Here is a 14,363-nt window from a genome sequence, read left to right as displayed (position 1 = left end):
AGTGTATCACAAACCTTACCAACCATACCCCAATATACGACCGTTACCCCTAGTCGTACCTTGACCTGAAACCAGAAATCCAGGAAATTTTTGAAGGGTTCCAAACCTAAGGTGTTTTAGTCCCCCCCCCCTCCCCACTAGGATCATTCATCCCTTAATGGTGGATAAGGTAAGTCAAACACAAGCACGATTCATTTGTAGTATCAAATATCAATCCTACCTTTAACCAAGTTACAAAATAAAGATGCATGGATATAATCTAACCCTTAACTAAGTTAGAAAATAAAGATGTAATCAAGAACACATATCTTCTGCACGAATCTCAAAAGCAATAAAAAATGCAGATATTTGGACTTTATGTCCACTTTTGCTTCCCGTGTAGCCTCTTCCAACTTGTGGTTCTTCTATAGAACCTTAACCGAGGCCACATCCTTCATTGGTAACTGACAAACCTGTTGATCCAAGATCTAAACTGGGATCTCTTCATAAGAAAAAGAATCCAATATATCCAACCCTTCCAAGGGAACTACCGAAGAAGGATCACTAAGACACTTACTCAAAATTGAGACAAGAAATACCGGATGAATAGAGCTCAAACTAGAACACAACTCTAATTAATACGCCACATTACTAATCCTCCATAGAACCGCATAAGGACTAACATATCGGGGACTGAGCTTCCCCTTTTTACCAACTGCATCACTCCCTTCATGGGACATACCTTTAGGTACACTTTATCCCAACCTCAAACTCCTAGTCTTTATGCCTTACATCTGCATTGGACTTTTGAAAACTTTGGGCAGCCTTAAGACTATGTTGAATTACCTTTACCTTTTTCATTGCCTGATAAACCAAATATGGATGAAATATATCCATCTTACCAAGATCAAACAACCCAATAGGAGGTTTACACCTCCTACCATATAATGTCTCCAAGGGGAAATACCAATGCTAGAATAATATCTATTGTTTTATGAAAACTCTACCAAAGGTAGATGCTCAACCTAGTTTCCACCATAATCAATAACGCATGCTCGAAGCATATCCTCTTATGTCTAAATAGTCTTCTCAGCTTGCCCATCAATTTGCAAATGAAAAATAGTACTCAGACAAACATTATTACCCAAACCCTTCTAGAAGACTGCCAGAAGTGAGGTGAAAACTGCATACCAAGATCAAAAATAATTAAAATAGCTAGCCATGTAGCTTTACAATCTTCTGAAGGTACAACCTCGCATAGTCCTCAACAAAAAAGTTAGTCTACACCGGCAAGAAGTGACCAGAGTTTGTCATCCTATCCACAATGAGACAAATTGAATAAAATTGGTTTCAAGTCCGAGGAAGTCCGGTAACAAAATCCATAGTGATTACCTCCCATTTCCATTATTGTAATTCTATTTCTTGATACATCCCACCAAGCCTCATGTGCTAAACTTTAACTTATTGAAACACCATCCATTTGGCCATAAATCAGCCATATCCCTTATCATACCATTCCACCAATACATCTCTTTGAGATTATGATACTTTTTGTCAAACCAGGATGAACAGCATAGCATGATTTATGTGCCTCAGTCAAAATCCTTTGTCACAAACCATCGACATCAGGAAGACACAACCTCCCTTAATTCCATAAAGTACCATCACCACTGATCTCAAACACCATCACTCCTTTCCCACAAACATCACTCTTGATTTTTATCAAGATAGGATCCAGCATTTATTTCTCTTTAATATCTCCACCAAGAGATGATCGAGCCACTTCCTGTACCATCATACCACCATCCTCAAAGTCTAGAAGTTGAAATCTAAGATTAGACAAATAGTGAATATCCTTCACCAATTCTCTCTTTTCTTTATCCACATGAGCTAAATTCCCTATGGACAACCTGCTAAGGCTTTCAGCAACTGTGTTAGCTTTACCTGGGTGGTAGTGAAGACTCATATCATAGTCTTTGAAAAGCTACAAACATCTCATTTGTCTGAGATTTAGCTCTCTCTAAGTGAACATATACTGTAGACTCTTATGATTAGTAGAGATGTCCATGTGCACTCCATATAAATAATGCCGCTTGATTATCAAAACAAAGACCACCGCTAAAAGCTCAAAATATGAGTAGGATAATTCTTCTCATGTACCTTCAACTGCCTAGAATATAGCCAATCATATTCCTATGCTACAACAAAAAGCAACTATGTCCCACCCAGGATGCATTACTATAAATAACAAACCCATTATTACTTCCAGGCAATGTCAAAATAAGAGCCGAAGTTAGCTTATCCTTAAGCTTTCTTAAACTCCCCTCATAAGTATCTGACCTAGAAACCATTACCTTCTTCTGAGTTATCTTATTCAATGGGGAAGCTATCATCGAGAAAATTTCCATAAACCTCCTATAATACCTAGCCAAACCCAACAAGCCCCGAATATTAGTTGGAGTCATGGGTCTAGTCTACCTTTTGACAACAACCACCTTTTGCAAATCTACCATGATCCCCTACTTGAAATAATATGTTCAAGAAAAGTCATAGCGTTCAACTAGAACACACTCTTGGAAAATTTGGCATAACACTATTGCTCTTTCAAGGAACATTACACAGAGGTGATTTTCATGATTCACCTCACTCTTAAAATACACCAAGATGTTATCAATGAACATAATAATAAAAAAAATTGAAAAACTGCCTAAAAAATTTGTTCATCAAAATCTCTAAATGTCGTTCGGGAATTAGTCAAACCGAATGACATAACCAGGAACTTAAAGTTCCCCTGTAAAGTATGAAAAGCCATCCTAGGGATATTCTCATTTCTAATATTAAACTGGTGATACCAAGACCAAATATCTATCATAGACAAGAACTTGGCACCTTCCAACTAATCAGATAGGTCATCTATTCTTGAAAGAGGATACGTGTTCTTAATCATTACATTATTCAACTACCTATAGTTAATGCACATCTGAAGTAACCATCCTTCTTGCACATGAATAAAATTGGTGCACCCCAAGGGGATACACTATTATGAATAAACCTCTTATCCAAAAAATCCTTAAGTTGCTTTTTGAGTTCCTTCAACTCAGCCGGAGCTATTCTAAAAGGAGGAATAGAAATTAGATGAGTGTCCGAAACTAAATCAATACTAAACTCAATCTCCCTATCAAGAGGAACAACTAGAAAATTATCTAAAATGGCCTCAGAAAACTCATTTACCACCAAAACCAAATGTAAAGAAGGACTTTCTGAGTTGGAATCTTTAACACGAACCAAGTGATAGAGACATCCTTTGGAGATTAACCTCTGAGCTCTAAGAAGAGAAATAAACCTTCCCCTAGGAGCTAAGGAACCACCCTCCCACTCAATAACCAGTTCATAAAGGAACCTAAGGAAAACCTTATGGGTTTGATAATCTAAGGACATGTAAAAAGAGTGTAATTAATACCTATAATAACATCAAAATCCACCATATCCAGTATAAAAAAAATTACCAAAGTGTACCTGCTACCAACAGAGACCACACATCCCTTATAGATATTCTTAGAAACCAAAGAGGTTCCAACTATGGTAGAAATAGAAAACTAATCCGAAATAACCTCAGGATCAAAAACAAAATACACAGCCACAAATAGGGTAATATAAAAAAGAGTGGACCCCAAATCAAGCAAATAATAAATATCACAATAAAAAAGCTGTAACGTACCAGTCACGACATCAAGTGATGCCTCAAATTCCTACCGAGTAGTAAGAGCATAAAACCTATTTGGACCAGTGTTAGTACCAGAAGCAGAAAGTGATGCAAAAGCAACACCTTTTGGTGCAGGAGAAGAAGATGAAGCAACTGGACCCTTACTCGGCCTTGAAGCACCCTTACCAATCAAAAAATTCCTGAGCATATGGGTTGGTTGGTCATATTTAAAATATTTTTCCCTCTCTTCATCATAAAATCCTCGATAAAGATGACCACGGAACCGGCAAGGAGGGCATAATTAAGCCGACTGAGCCCCACTAGACTTAGATTGGTCACCCTATGCCGAGAAATTATCGCCACCCAACTGACGCCTATTACCCAACTATTTTGGGTAAGGAGCAATAGTAGTAGAGAAGAAAACAAAACTCGCCAACTTCTTTTTTTGCCATTTACTGCCATTTAGACAACCCTACTTTGAGCACCACCCTGCTTAGAGAACCTGTTCCCCTTACCTTACTCTTTCCCTAACTCCATATATTTCTACTTTTCTTTCTCTACCTATTGTATATGAACAGCCAACCTCAAAATACTCATATCCTTGATCAGTAATACAATTTTGCTTTTAAGGATCAAATCTTGAGATAGCCCAAAAGTGATATTTCTCATCCTCGCTATCATATTGAACACTAAGTATGAAGAATACCTTGATAGATAATAAAATTTCAAGGCATATTACTTAACTGATATTTTTTCTTGCTTAAAATTCACAAATTTCTTTATCTTTTCTTCCCTCAGCTCCTGAAGAAAGAAGCAATCCAAAAAAGAATTTTAGAAAGTTCCCATAAGTAGAACTCTTCAACATCACCTCTATCCCTATCCTACTCCTCATACCACTGGTAAACATCCATAAACTGATAAGGTGAAAAAATTCAGCCTTTCCACTTTTATAGCCTGCATCACTCAGATGATTTTCTCTATTTCATCCAAGAAACCTTGAGGATCCTCCTCTACCTTCACACTAGTAAAAGTATAAGAATTCATTGTCATAAACTAGCCAACCCTTATGGCATTAGAAGATGGAACACCAGATGTATCTCGCTCATCCTGAGCAGCAACCAACTAAGCAATAATATGAATTGATTAGCAAAATTTTGCATTAGTCTCCTCACCCTGAAGAGGACTAATAAATACTAGTAGAACTCCAGAAGTATTAGGGACTGGACCCCTAGACCAATTATGGATCCTCTAAGCAGTACATGTCCCTTTAACATTGTTCATAGTTAGGATAGAAGAGTTACCTTGTGGCTCATATCATCGAGGCATGGTCTGAAAAGTGAACAAACTGGGATTAGAAAAAACCTTAGACCTTGCATCATGAAAATAAAATACCAAGAAAGTAAAACAATCCTAAATGCATTGTAGACTCTCTCTTATAAGTGTGGCATGCTACACACCCCTAAAAGAGAGTCTAATCGAATTGGCTTTATGGACTCCCAATTGAACATAAACCTAAAGCTCTGATACCAAATTGACATGACCTGAACTAGGGCCTTATCGTAATGGGTATCTCAAGTTCAACTAGGACTGGAAACAACCCCCTGTTACACAAAGCAACCAACCTACGCATATCCTGAGTTGGATAAATTTTGAACATATAAAAACATAGCACTATTGTGTAACCCAAGACTATGGGATAGGTATATGACTGTTACCACCCAAATGAGTCAAACTGTCCCATACCAACCAATAACCATATCTAAACCAAACCATAATATAACCAAACCAAGTTCCATAACATAATATAGAAGGATAGAACAATATGAAATTTAGTTCAATGGTACTAACCCCAATGCGAATGCCACTACTAAGGATGACACCACTACCAATCCCACCTATACCAACCTATAGTACTTCTACAAAAGTCTTAAACCAAAAGATAACCCATATTCGGTTAAGATATGCCCTCAACCATAGCAAAAACCAATATCCATAAATAAATCAAAGTGTGTAAAAATATCTATGAACATAAAATAGAGCGTTTAGAATATGGAAGCTCACCAGGTTTAGCATGTCTTTAAAAATATTAACTTGGGTATGTGTAGTTTAATCGTACTAGAACTACCTATGGGCTATATGGGTCCAGTGTAACCCCCTAAACAGGCCTCGATATGTGTAGCCATATGAATATGAGATACCATAAGAGTAGGGGATTCACAAGTACCCTTTGCTCACAATGATATATATGTATAGTGTACTTATAGGATTCCTATGTACCTTATAGTATCAAATATGGTCGCTCTGACCAACCCCTCATGTCAGCAAATATGTATTTCCAGTGTCTATTAATTGGACTCATACCTTCACGGTTAGCTATCATACCCCATTATTATTTCCTAATTAAAACTATTTCTAACCAACCAAACCATTATACATATGAGTAGTGGTATCGTTATACCGATAATATCTTGTAAGAAATATCCTTAATTAACCAATAAATTTAAAGGGATTCCTATGTACCCATAGATTACATTATTAAGTTAACTTAGGGGAATCCCATATACCCTATAATTTTTCCATTAGTATAATTGCATAGGGGAATCCCATGTACCCCCGCATGTTATTTATTACCGTGTTTACTTAGGGGATTCCATTGTACCCCATAAAGAGTTAAATTAATTATAACCATGACCACCAAGATATTTTATTTAACCATTCCAAACTATTTAAAACATTTAAACCATTTAGGGTTCCATTACCAGACCATATCATGCAATAGTTCTATTAAAAGTCTAATAATATAGTAAAAGAATTATCATAGGCATTTTATCAAATATATTATGGACATAGTGTTTCTGAAACCAAATTCAGTTACCAATTAACTATTTCCATGAAACTAATTATCTAAACCACTGCTAAAATATTCAAATCCATAACTAAAATATGGGAATACCATAACCAAGCATTTAATACCAAAACCCCAACATATAATTTAAAACCCCAAAATAATACAATAATCATGCCATGAAAACATTGTATAAATCATACCTTTAGTTGGAACTAATAATGAAGGAGAAGTATATTGCCTTTAATGATAAAGATGATGGAGAGAAATCACCAACACAAGCCATAATTTGATCTTCTTAGTAAAACCCTAGCCTTTCTTAACCCAAAAGCCTTAGAGAGGATTAGATAGTGTTTTCTATGTGTTAATGAATAGAATAATAGGTAAAATAACCTCCCAAGTATGATATAAGTTATAGGGTCATAATGGGTTGAGAGGAGAACTACATAAAATCCCCATAGGTAGGTATGACTCCACCATAATAGTCGTACCCTCCAATACGAGTGGTACCAATAACTTGTATCCTAGACTTCCCTTAGACCCCCACAGTTGTCAATATATGACCATGCAAACCAAATCATATCTGAGGATATACCAATGGGACACTGTCCAATATACTAATGGGACAATATGACTCATACCCTATATCATGACTAATAGTGAGCCACCAATACTCAGTTTCAAGTTACTTTACTAAGTATTAGATTGAGTAAAGAAAAACCCAAACCATACAACCCGTATTTGACCATACGACTGGTACCAACCTAAGTTGTACCCATTCCAAAAACCAATCCAACCCACCAACAATCACTAGTTAGTGTACCACCAATCTTACCAACCGAAACCAAGCATATGACCTATATCCCATAGTTGTACCTTGACTAAAAACCAGAAATTCAAGAAGTTTTCTAAGGGTCCAAATCCCAGGGTGTTTACCTACCTTAGAATCATAAGTCAGTAGGTGCATATGAAGGTTGTATGACAACCTCAAGAGTTACATCTTAATCAAATCATCATCATTATCTTTATTATATTTTATATTTAATATATTATGTTCATTATGTATTTTATTAATATCCTTGATGTGATATCTGTCTAGTTGTACTTTATTCTTATACTTGTATTTGGTATACATGTATATTTTTGTTATTTTCTCATAATTGTATATGGTATAATGTATTTTATAAATATTAGTGGATATGTTGTGGGCTACTATTTAGGATATTTTTTAATTCCAGTTGAAGTGCCCATAGTATGTTTTTTATGTGCTTTATTTTCTACTTTGCTTAGTCAGCCTATGATACCAATTGAGTACAAGTGGACTATACTCACCCTACTATAACCTTTTAGTGCGGATCTAGGTATGAGTGTACTACACAGTTGTTGATTCAGGCGATATCTAGGGTATATATAAGGTAGTGGTCAATCTATGCTTTTGGAGTTGAGAAACTACTTATTCTTATCTAGCTCATGTCTAATTTTTTATTATAAGATAGATTATAATCCTTTTGTACTATTATTGTATCTTTTTATATCTAATATATTTAGTACTTCTTATATTATGACACAAGGTTTGGGTTATTGTATGGTATCTTTGGATATGTATCATGACCCTTGTATTTTGGGTCATGACAAATTAGAATCAAAGTAGCAGGTTTTATTGGTCTCATTACTACATGCACAGGGTGTCTAGTAGAGTCTCGTGAATTGGTACATAAATGTTCATATCTATCTTCAAGAGGTTATAAGATATATTTAGGAAACTTTCCCTACATTAATCTGTATCATATGGATCTTTACGTACCTTATGTTTTATACTATATTTCACTCTTATCTATATAGATGGTGCGGATAAGATTCCATGATATTAGAGATATAGAGCCATCATCCGAGGAAAGGGATTAATTTATAAGATGAGTTATGAGATGTGGATAGGTTTGAGATAGTGGGAGGGCATAAGGATCTACCTTGTCTATAGGTAGTACTAGAAGACTCTCCTTTGAGTCTTAAGTTGAGCATAAAGTAGCTATGGGGCCTACTCCAGTCCCATAGAGTTCTTTTGAAGGTGTTTATTTAAGTGTACTAGTGTTTCTCCATCTCTAAGTATTGTACATACATCTATTCTAGAGTCTTCTTATGAGTTTGAGTGTGGATTCTTTAGTAGTACCGACACCTGCTTATGGTACTCCACTAACACTAATTAATATTCCTCATTTTGTGTTGTCATCTGAGACTTGTATTTCAAGATTAGGAGTTCAACCTTTATCAATGTTACCTCCTTAGAGGGGATCTTATCTAGCCAAATTTACTATGTCTCCTATTGTTATGAATACAGTTATATCTTCTGAGGATTAGAAGAGGTTTGAGAGATTTACTTATTTGGGTCGTCCTCAGTTCAGTAGAGTTTTAGGCGGTGTTTCCTATGAGTTCTTGATTGATTATAGAGAGAAGTTGCATAATCTTATTTACTTGAGTCACATGAGGTCGCTTATAGTACTTATTAATTAAGAGATACAACCATAGATTGGTGGGGGTTATTGAGAGTTGCAGAGCTCTTAATTTTCTCTGTATAACTTATGATCAGATTGCTGAGGCTTTTTTAGATAGCTTTATGCCATATTTGAGGTATTAGATAAGAGATGAGTTTGATCACCTGGAGCACGGCACCATACTATTACAGGGTAAGAGGCATACTTTTATGCTTTTTTAGTTATTCTTATCTAGCATTGTCATAGTCTTAGAAGATTCAAAAGTTCCTAAAGGGTTGGATGTTTCTCTTAATTAGCTACAACTCAGATGGCAGTGTATGGGGTTTCATTTAAGAGTATAGTGGATAATACAACGGTGGCTAAGTCTATTCTTTAAGGGTTTCTAGGAGGCACCAAGAGGGTGCACCATCAAGTTGATTTTAGAGGTCTTACTCCTTGAGGCAGAGATTTTAGAGGGTTCTGTAGGTTTCATGTAGACCAGTGCAAGTAGGATTTAGGGGTTCAGGTAGTGGGTTTTCTATTTTTGCAACTTTGGGTTTTTGTTCTTGCTTAGTTGTACATCCTTCCATTGAGTCAGGCTATAGAGGTTGCTATATATGTGATAAGGTTGACCATTTGTCCAAGGGTTATCCCTACTATATTTTTGGTACTAGTCCTATATTAGTCATGTGAGGTAGAGGTTCTACTAAAGGTGTGCAAGGCAAAGGTGGCGATTTCTATAGTGGTGGTTTTATATCCATTCAGTCAGATGGTGGTTGCAGGCAGTGTTATGCTATATTTGCTAGACCAAAGGTAGAGGCTTCCGACCCTATCATCATAGGATCAGCCCTATTTATTTTATATTTTTATCATTGTTATTTGATTTGGGGTCGACTTTTTCTTATGTGTCTTCATATTTTTCTTTGGGTTTTCTGCTAGTGAACCTCTTATTATGCCTATATGTGTATCTGCCCCTACAGAAAACTCTTTAGTGGTGGATCGAGTGCATCGATCTTGTGTTGTGACTTTTACTGGGCGTGAGACTTGGATAGATCTAGTTTTCCTAGATATGGTATATTTTGATGTCATCTTGGGTATGCATTAGTTAACTTTTTATCATGCTATCCTAAATTGTTATGCCAATACCGTGACCTTAGCTTTTTCGGGTGTTCCAAGGATAGCTTTGAAGGGTGTGCATCAATCGTGTCCCAAGAGAGTTATATCTTTACTTTAGGCTCATCATTTGGTTTAAAGTGGACATTTGACTTATTTGGCTCATATTCATGATACTAGTGTTGCTTCTCCTCGTTCTTTAGATTATGTTCGTATTATTCATGAGTTCATGGATGCTTTGTTTATGGATTTGCCTAGTATGTCTCTGGATCATTATATTGAGTTTGATATTAATGTTAAGTTGGGCACAAACCCATTTTTATTCATCCATATAGGATGGCAATAACAAAGTCAAGGTATTAAAGAATTAGTTGCAGAAGTTGTTGGATAAAAGATTTATCTAACCTAGTGTATCACCTTAGGGAGAAATTTTGATGTTTGTGTTAAAAAGGAATAGGTCTATGCATATGTGTATTGATTATCATCAATTGACCAAGGTGAGGTTAAGAATAAGTATCGTCTTCCTTGTATTGATGATTTGTTCAATCAACATCAGGGTGCTTCAGTATTCTTGAAGATTGATTTGAGATTCTTGTGTTACTGGTTAAGGATTAGGGCTGTGGATATTCGAAAGACAACTTTTCAAACTTTGTATGGTCATTATATATTTTGGTTATGTCCTTTGTGTTGACCAATGCCCTTGTTGTGTTCATGGAGTTTATGAATTGAGTATTTCAATCCTATCTTAACTCTTTTGTTATTGTATTTATAAATGATAATGTGGTTTATTTCAAGAGTAGCATTGACCATAAGGAGCACTTGTGATGTGTGTGTTAGATATTGAGGGATAAGAAGTTGTATGATAAGTCCTCTATGTGTGAGTTTTGGTTGGAGTCAGTCTCTTTAGTGGGTCATATGGTTACCAAGGATGGTATAATGGCCAATCTGGCCAAGATTATAGTAGTTCATGATTGGGATAGGCTAACTTATCTTATCAAGATTTGGAGTTTTATTGGTTTAGTAGCTTACTATTGTTTCTTTATTAAGGATTTTTTTTCTATTGCATCTCCATTGACTAAGTTGACTAAGAAGAAGATTTCCTTTCAGTGGTGTGATGCTTGTAAGGTTAGTTTTCAAAATCTTAAGGATTTATGGACTTCGGCTCCTATCTTTACTTTGTCTAAGGAGGGTGTGGGTGTTACCATCTTTTCTGATGATTTAGGTGTTTGGTTAGGTGGTGTGTTGATGTAGGATGTCAAGGTAATTATGTATGTTTATCATTAGTTTAATCCCCATGAGAGAAATTACTTTACCCATGATTTGGAGTTATGTGTGGTTGTTTTTGCTTTAAAGTTGTAAAGACACTACTTTTATAGTATTCATTGTGAGATTTTCTTGAATTATCGTAGCCTTTAGTATGTCTTTACCCAAGAAGATCGTATTATAAGGCAACGTCACTGGCTTAAGTTGCTTAAGGGTTATGACTTGACTATTCTCTATCATCTCAATATGGCAAATATGGTTATGTATACCTTGAGCTAGAAGTTGACTAACATGGGTAGGTTGGTGCATCTTTTGACCCAGAAGTGTCCTCTACCCTAGGAGGTTCAGTCTTTGGCTAACCAGAAGGTTAGGCTTGATATTTTGAAATTTAGGTGTGTTTTGGCATCTATGGAGGCTATGCCTTCCTTGATAGACTAAATTCGGGCTCATAAGGATGATGATGTCGGATTGAGAGTGATTCAAGATAAGGTTTTAAGTAGTGAGGCTAATGATGCATTGCTTGATCTTATGGGTGTTTTAAGAATTGAAGGCTAAGTTTCTATACCGAGAGTAGGTCATTGGATTAGGTTGATTTATAGGAGACACATTGTCCCAGATATTCCATCTATTTGGGACTGACTAAGATGTATCTTTATCTAAGATAACATTATTGGTGGGGTTATATATGGATATATGTAGTAGATTTTGTAGCTTTTTTCCTATGTTAAAAATAGGAGAAGGTCGACAATTTGAGATTTAGCAGTTTGCTTTAGAGGTTACCCATTCCTAAGGGAAAATAGGAATGGATTACTATAGACTTCGTGACTGGGTTGCCTCGTACTTCAGGTGGCTTGGATAGCATTTAGGTTATTATGGATCGATTAACCAAGTCTTCTTATGTAATTTTGGTTCAAATTTTTCAATGCGAGAGGTTGGCATGTAACTATATTTGTGAGATAGTTTGAAGTTATCGTGTGCTAGTTCCAATGTCTCAAATTGAGGTTCAACATCCACATCTCACTTTTGGAAGACTTTTTAGGTGGATTTAGGTAGCTAAGTTGATCTTAGTACAACTTTTCACCCCTAGACCGATGGTTATTCATAGCGGACTATTTAATTTTTGAAGGATATGCTCTGTGCTTATGTGATGGATTTTGGTGGTCAATGGGAAATATCTATCTTTGGCAGAGTTTGCATTTAATAATAGTTACCATTCAAGTATTGATATAGCTCCTTTCGAGAATTTGTATGGGAGGTGTTGTCTTTGTCAAGTTGGCTGGTTTGAGGTTTTTGATGTTAGACCTTGAGGTACAGAATTATTTCATGAGTCTTTGGATAGAGTTCAGGATATTCAAGATGGACTTTGGGCGCCTTGGAGTAGGAAGAAGTGCTATACGGATCATAGACTTCATGCCTTGAGATTTAGTATCGGTGACCGAGTCTTCCTATATATGTCACCAATGAAAGGTTTGATGAGGTTTGGAAAGAGGGTCAAACGCGGCCCCAAGTATTTAGACTTTTTAAGATTGTTTATACCGTGGAGGATGTAGCTTAAGAGTTAGCAATGCCTCCAAAGTTATTAGCTTTTTATCCAGTTTTTTATCTTTCCACACATCGACGTCGGATGAGTCTCATGTCATTCATTGGGATTTAGTGTAGTTAGATAAGAAGTTGTCTTTTGTAGATGAGCTTCTATCCATCTTAGATAAGGATGTAAAATAGTTACACTCTAGAGATATTCCAGTGGTTAAGTTCCAATAGAGACATCGTCCTATAGACGAGTGTACTTAGGAAGTTCAGCTTGATATATATGGTAGTTATCCCCACCTTACGTTGATTCAGCTATTTCTCTTTTATTTAAATCGAGGATGAACTATATTCTTAGTGGTGGATGATGCAATGATCTGATTTTTGGTGATATTTGTGACATGTTTATTTATATATTATTTGACCATTTTACCCCTCCCCATGGTTGCTTTATGGTATTTCTGGGGTATGTGGATGATTGACATGGTTCTCAATGTATTTAGATGTGATTTGTGCGAGATTATGCTTTTTGGTGGTTATAAAGGCTTTATAGTTAACTTTGGTTAACATTTATAGATTTGCACATTAGATGGCAAAACAGACTGTGCCTGCAGATCTAAAACATTAATTTTTGTTTGGTAACATGGTTGGTGTGATTTTATGGCTTTTATATCTTATTTTTACCCTTGGTTCAGAAATTTTTGAACTTGGGTTTTGGTGGGTTTTGGATTTGAGGCCTTTGGGGAAGTGGGTTTGGTCTTTGGTTATGTGGTACTTGAACTTGTGGCATGGGAGGTGGTGGATGGTAAGGTCTTTGGTACATGGGATTTGGCATTTGGTAGGTGGTATTTTGTGGAGGTATTTTGTTTGGATTTGGTGGTGGAGTTTGAGTCCCAAGTCCATCTTGTTGGACTTGGTTCATTTGGTGAGGTATTAGCCATTGTAGGATCCGGTTAGGAGAGGTTTGGGATTGGTTTAGTGGCTGGTTTTGTGGAACTCTTACAGGATTAAGCATTTGGTGGAGGGTTTCGGGTGTTATAGTCATGGAAGAGTTATTGGCTTGGACACTAGAGGATGCATGGTAGGGATTAGGAGTAGAAGGTTGTGAGTTCCTCCTACTTTCAACACAATCAAGCCTTCCACTTAAAGTGGAAATTTCACCCTTCATTGTCACCATTTCACTCCTAAAGGCATCATGATTTTCTTCCATTTTTCGACCCAAGGTATCAATTCGAGTCATCAAGGCTCCAATAGCATCATTTCCCAAAGTTTGGGAAGTAGTACCTTTAGATTCCATGGAAAATGTAACTAAAAAGCGCAAAAAACAGCAAGCAAACAACCTACAAAACGAGCAAACAAGTTAGTTAAAAAATCTCACTTCACTCACACTCAGCCTTACCTCACACTTGGCTTCACAAGCGTTGGAGAATCAGCAATACTTGGCAAGTTACTTGAGAGGTGAGAA

The sequence above is a fragment of the Capsicum annuum genome, chromosome 3, assembly GCF_002878395.1.
Source record: "Capsicum annuum cultivar UCD-10X-F1 chromosome 3, UCD10Xv1.1, whole genome shotgun sequence".
NCBI classification, from domain to species: Eukaryota; Viridiplantae; Streptophyta; class Magnoliopsida; order Solanales; family Solanaceae; genus Capsicum; species Capsicum annuum.
Note: the sequence above shows the minus strand (reverse complement) of the source record.